The 5,676-nt window shown below is 43.1% G+C and overlaps 1 pseudogene; it reads left to right on the top strand.

Annotated features, from left to right (window-relative positions):
• Positions 3,186 to 5,409, top strand: LOC102188908 (annotated as a pseudogene).

Here is a 5,676-nt window from a genome sequence, read left to right as displayed (position 1 = left end):
TAAAATAACTTTTTGAAATTATCCCTGTGCAACACACTCAACAAACTAGAAATAGAACTTCCTCAACCTGATAAAGGCTAAGGAAGAAACCCATAGCTATCAGCATATTTAATGATGAAAGACTGAAAACTTTCTCCCTAAGATCAGGAACAAGAAAAGGATGTCCACTCTCACCATGGGTATTCAGTCACGTGCTGAAGGTTTTAGCCAGGGTCACTAGATAAGAAAATTACATAAAAGGCATACAAACTGGAAAGGAAATTGACAGTTTAAAAGTGTTACATCACAGTGTTGAATGCCATTCAACGGAATTTAAATACAATAGCAATTTGATGCCCATCGTCATACACTTTTATATGTAAAAAAGTAAAATCATTTTGTTAATTATAAGAAATTTTACATTGCCTCCTTTTCTCCTCGAACTTGTATTTCTATTTCATTTTACTCTCACAGAAGTTCATCCTCAGGTAATACAATTTTATGCTTAAAAGTCTTGTACTGAGACTTCCCTGGTGGTCTTGTGGCTAAGACGCCACATTCCCAATGCGGGGCCCTGAGTCCAATCCTTGGTAAAGGAACTAGATCCATGTGCTGCAACTAAAAGTTTAAATATCACAACCAAAAAGAAAAAAAGATCCCGGATGCCGCAGCAAAGATTCAAATGCCACAACTAAGACCTGGCAAAGTCAAATAAATTTTAAGAAAAAGTCTTGCTCATCCTGTCATCCCTCACCACATAAATGTGCATTAACATTTTAATTTAGTTTGCAAAGACATTTCCTAAGATCATGGTCCTCTAAAAACTCTCTTACCTATCATTATGAATGTCACTGCATGATGAATCAAAATAACATACAGGATCATTTTGTGATAGATTAAATTTTGTTGCAAATATACATCAGTGCAAAGGTAGATGACGTTTCTTAATGAGGCCTGCATCATTCTATTCATTTTTTTTGGTAATGGGTGAGAAAACTTGGTCACATAAAATAAAAATTTTTATATATGGGAATAGAAAGGGTTTGGCACAGCAATATAGTTTAAAACATTTCCTTCCAAATGTGCCAAAAATCACATGGTAATCATCAAAATTTATATTCATGGCCATCAACAGACAATTCCAAGAGGTCCTTATTCAATTTTATTGAAAGCAGGTAATTGGAAACCATCTGACTTGCAAAAAGATGTGTTATCCAGTTGTTAAAGTTATTTACTGTCTCAATCCAAACGGCAGTATTTCAACGTATTCCTTCGTTTGGACCCTTGAGAGGTTTATACACCCTCAGCCAGTGTACCTGAGCATTTTTTGGCAGAGGGAGAGGGCTTTTTGTTTGATTGCCTCACTGCTCCTTGGAATGACAGTGACTTTTGTTCACTGCTGTATCTCCAGGGCCTAAAAGAAAAGTGTCAGATACATAGTAGGTGCTCAGTAAATTATCTTCAGGAATGTTGTGAAAAAAAAAAAATCTTTTGATATAGTTCATGGACTTCTCACGGAAAGAGTACTAGAGCGGTTTGCCATTCCCTCCTCTAGTAATCATGTATGGATGTGAGAACTGGACCATAAAGAAAGTCGAGCGCCGAAGAGTTAATGTTTTTGAACTGTGATGCTAGAGAAGACTCTTGAGAGTCCTTGAATAGCAAGGAGATCAAACCAGTTAATCCTAAAGGAAATCAAGCCTGAATATGCATTAGAAGGACTGATGCTGAAGCTGAAGCTTCAATACTTGGGCCACCTGATGCGAACCGCTGACTTACTGGAAAAGACCCTGATGCTGGGAAAGATTGAGGGTGGGAGAAGAGGGTGACAGAGGGCAAGATGGTTGGATGGTGTCACCGATTCAATGGACATGAGTTTGAGGGAGCTCTGGGACAGTGTGAGGGACAGGGAGGCCTGGCGTGCTGCAGTTCATGGGGTCTCAAAGAGCTGGACTTGACTTGGTGACTGAACAACAACAACAACATGGAAGGATGTAAAAACCATGGGTGTCTGGGTGTGCGTATGGTGGGCCGGGTCGGGGTGAGTGCGGACAGGGAGAAGAGGCAGAGACACAGAGGCACTCAGTGTACTGATGTGCATTTTTTAGTTTAAGGCATCAGGAAGCCACCTTTCCCCAGATGGAAGCAGCACTGAGTAAAGAGAAAGCCTGGGAATTCCTCGGCGATTCAGGGGTTGGGACTTGGTGCCCTCATGTCAGAGGCCCGTGTTTAATCCCTGGTGGGGGAACTAAGATCTTAAAAGCCAAACGATGCAACAACAACAGCAACAACAGACACCCCTCATCTCTGGTATCTCACTTGGGGTTGAATTTCAGCTTTGACATTGACTAGCTATGACTTTGGGCAAACTCTTGGTCTTAGAGTCTTACCCTGGATAAAAAGAGTAACTGTTCTGCCCAAGGAGAGGCTTTGGAGGAAATGACAGTTAAATATGGTATTACCGTCAAGTACCTGCAGCACTTCATGCACTCAGTCAACAGGCGTCTTCCTTCATTTGGACTTATTCTGAAGCTTCACTGCCGCAGATGTTAAGCAGTAGACAAGATGCTAGAGTTGAGGCTTCAGCTGGAGTCCAGGGTAGGGGGACTCCTGTGTTCAGTTTCCTCATCTAGGAAATGGGGGTCCTAACAGCCCTGCCTCATAGGGTTGTTGTGCAGAATAACGTGTTAACTTTTGCAGCGTGCTTAGAACAGAACCTGACACGCAATAAAGAGTTAATAAATGAGTGCTACCTGGGAGAGAAGGTACACCCTGATCATAGAGTGGAAGAGTGGGGACCATCTGAGTTGCCCTGTCTTTATTTTTTTGATATTTTATTTGGCCACACTGGGTCTTCGTTGTGGCATTTGGGATCTTTGATCTTAATTGTGGGACGCGAACTCTTAGTTCCGGCATGAGGGGGTCTATTTCTGTGATCAGGGATCGAACCCAGGCCCCCTGCATTGAGAGTCCGGAGCCTTAGCCACTGGACCACCAGGCAAGTCCCTCCCACATACTGTTAATCAGAATGTTTCAGAGTCGGGTTCTATGGAGGAATGAACACCAGTGAGGTGAGTTTCAGTGAGTATAGCAGGTCAAGGGCACCATGCGTATCTGTGGCCATAAGAACAGCGTACTTCCTTCAAGGCTCCCACCGCTCCAAAGCCCTGCCTGCTATTATAAGATTGGTCACAATCTTATAATCAATGGGTAAAGTGGGGGAAAGATGGAATAACTTCCAGTCCAGGTGTCAGAATCTCTTCAGCCATGAAAGAGGAAGCTGTAGTGAAAATGTGGGCCTGAGCTCCAACAGATGCTTGCCTGTCAAAGAGAAAAAAATCAGTATAGGAGACACTTCTCAGCCACAGAGCAGTCCCTGAAGAGGAAATGTTGCCTTACAATAGGGATTAAGCCCTTCAAAGAATTCTTCAAGGAGAAACCAAAATTGTGCCACTGAAACTCCTCAGGTTGTTGAAATAAGCATTGAAATGGATAATAATTCATGCATCACACCAGGAACAAGACTTGCAAGAGGAGATTTCTGCTACTGGCATGCTCCACAGGATATGTTCTGCAGAAAGCTTGGTGGAGAGAATTTCCTGGTGTCCAGTGGTTGGGACTCAGTGCTCTCGTGGCCAGGGGTCAGTCCTTGGTTGGTGAATTAAGATCCCACAATTCTCATGGCAAAAAGAAATGAAAAGGTTTGGTGGTACTCAAAGTGGACTTCGAAGGAGAGAGGGGCGAAATGGCATAAGCTCTGTATGTGATATGAACATCACTTCCAGCAGCACTATAGAAAGTCACTCTGAGACAGAAGTTGCAGGATACTGTGGGCTGGGGTTTTCCCATGAAAGCTTACTAACAGTCGAATCTCCTCTTTTCTAATAAAAGAAAAACACACCTTTCTAGAGTAATGCTTGAGAAATGTCCTTCTCCTGCTGGCTCAGGTTAAACCCCCAAATGGACTTTGAGTAAACAACACATTCCTGGAACTTCCCTGGTGGTCCAGTGACTAAGACTCTGGGCTCCAATGCAGGGGGTCCAGGTTAGACCCCTGTTTGGAGAACTAGATCCCACATGCTGCAGCTGAGACCCAGTGCAGCCAAATAAACAAATTAATTAATTTTAAAATAAAAAACCCAGCATATTCCTGTGAGCCCACATTCAGCATTTTTTGATACATTTGCTCCATCCTTGGCTTCTACAGAAGATAAAGAGGATAAGCTTAGAAAGAGAAGGCAGCTTAGTATTGAAAAAGAGGTTGATCCCCTTCTCAATGCACAAATACATGCATTTTAAGACCTTTCACAGGTTAATTTGTTATATAAATGGGACCCAAAGTCAGCTCCTGGAATGACTGAAATAAATCAGAATGATTCTGCAATTTCACAAGCTAATTGTGACTCAGAAGAGGATACAACCACCCAGTGTTTACAGACACGTAGGCAGAGGCAACGTCAGGTATTAGTATCTGGAGACAGCCATGCCCATGTTTGCAGTCAAGGAGCTTGGGATATACAGAGTTGATTACACCAATAAACAGGCTGATTATTTACGCTGCTCTCACGCTTGATTTGCTTCAGATTACAGGCAGTCCCTGTCACTAGTGAGTGATGGACCATTTCGAAGCAGAAGCTGTTCTTGAAGAGAAATCAAAGGCCCGTTTGTGCTCAGGGGCTCAACGAAGAGTTCTCTTCTCTGTGAGCCTCCATCGTGACAATACATCCCTGCCTGCTTGAATTGAACAGTGGAATCCCAACTTTAATTTTAATGCTCACGACCCTTACATGATTCACTGTAACAGGACTTTTGATGAAGATCCCAGTTCTCGCATGGTTTTTGAACCGTTGCTTACTATATCAGCAAATAGGACATTTGCTTTAAGGCTGCAACGTATCTGCCGTGCATTCATCTGCAGGTGCCCCACAAATCATGGAACTGCTGGGCTCCCTTTACTTCCCTCAGTGTTACAGGGTTTTTATTTACTTACTTATTTATATTTATGTTTATTTGGCTGAGGCAGGTCTTAGTTGCAGCATGTGGGACCTTCAGTCTTCGTTGTGGCATGCAGGATCTTTAGTTGTGGCATGTGGGATCTAGTTTCCTGACCAGGTGCTCTGTATTAGGAGTGCAGAGTCTTAGCCAGTGGACCACTAGGAAAGTCCCCTACAGGGTTTTTTTAAAAGTGTTATTATAAACAAAGAGTTCGCTGGCTAGAATGAGAAACAGTCAAGGCCAAGTAAACTCTCTCATCCCCAAAGGGCATTACTTAGATCTACTTTTATGAGCATCGAACAGCACAGCTACATAAGCACACATATCCGTGTTAGGCTTCTTTTGTACAGTAAGTGAGCTTAGTGTTAGTACCTCCTGGACATGATTGGCTGTTACTTAGATAAACGTGGTGCTTATGGAGACGACAGAGGATAGAGCTACAGGTGTTCAGGAAGGCTTCGCTAATATTTAGCTGATTTAGTTAACAGTTTTTACTTTCATGCATTGGAGAAGGAAATGGCAACCCACTCCAGTGTTCTTGCCTGGAGAATCCCAGGGACGGGGAAGCCTGGTGGGCTGCCGTCTATGGCGTCGCACAGAGTCGGACACGACTGAAGCGACTTAGCAGCAGCAGCAGCAGTTTTTAATAGGCTTCCCAGGTGGCACTAGTAGTAAAGAACCTGCCTGCCAATGCAGGGGACT

This window comes from Capra hircus, chromosome 23, assembly GCF_001704415.2.
Source record: "Capra hircus breed San Clemente chromosome 23, ASM170441v1, whole genome shotgun sequence".
Taxonomy (NCBI): domain Eukaryota; kingdom Metazoa; phylum Chordata; class Mammalia; order Artiodactyla; family Bovidae; genus Capra; species Capra hircus.
This window is presented reverse-complemented; position numbering and strand designations above follow the sequence as displayed.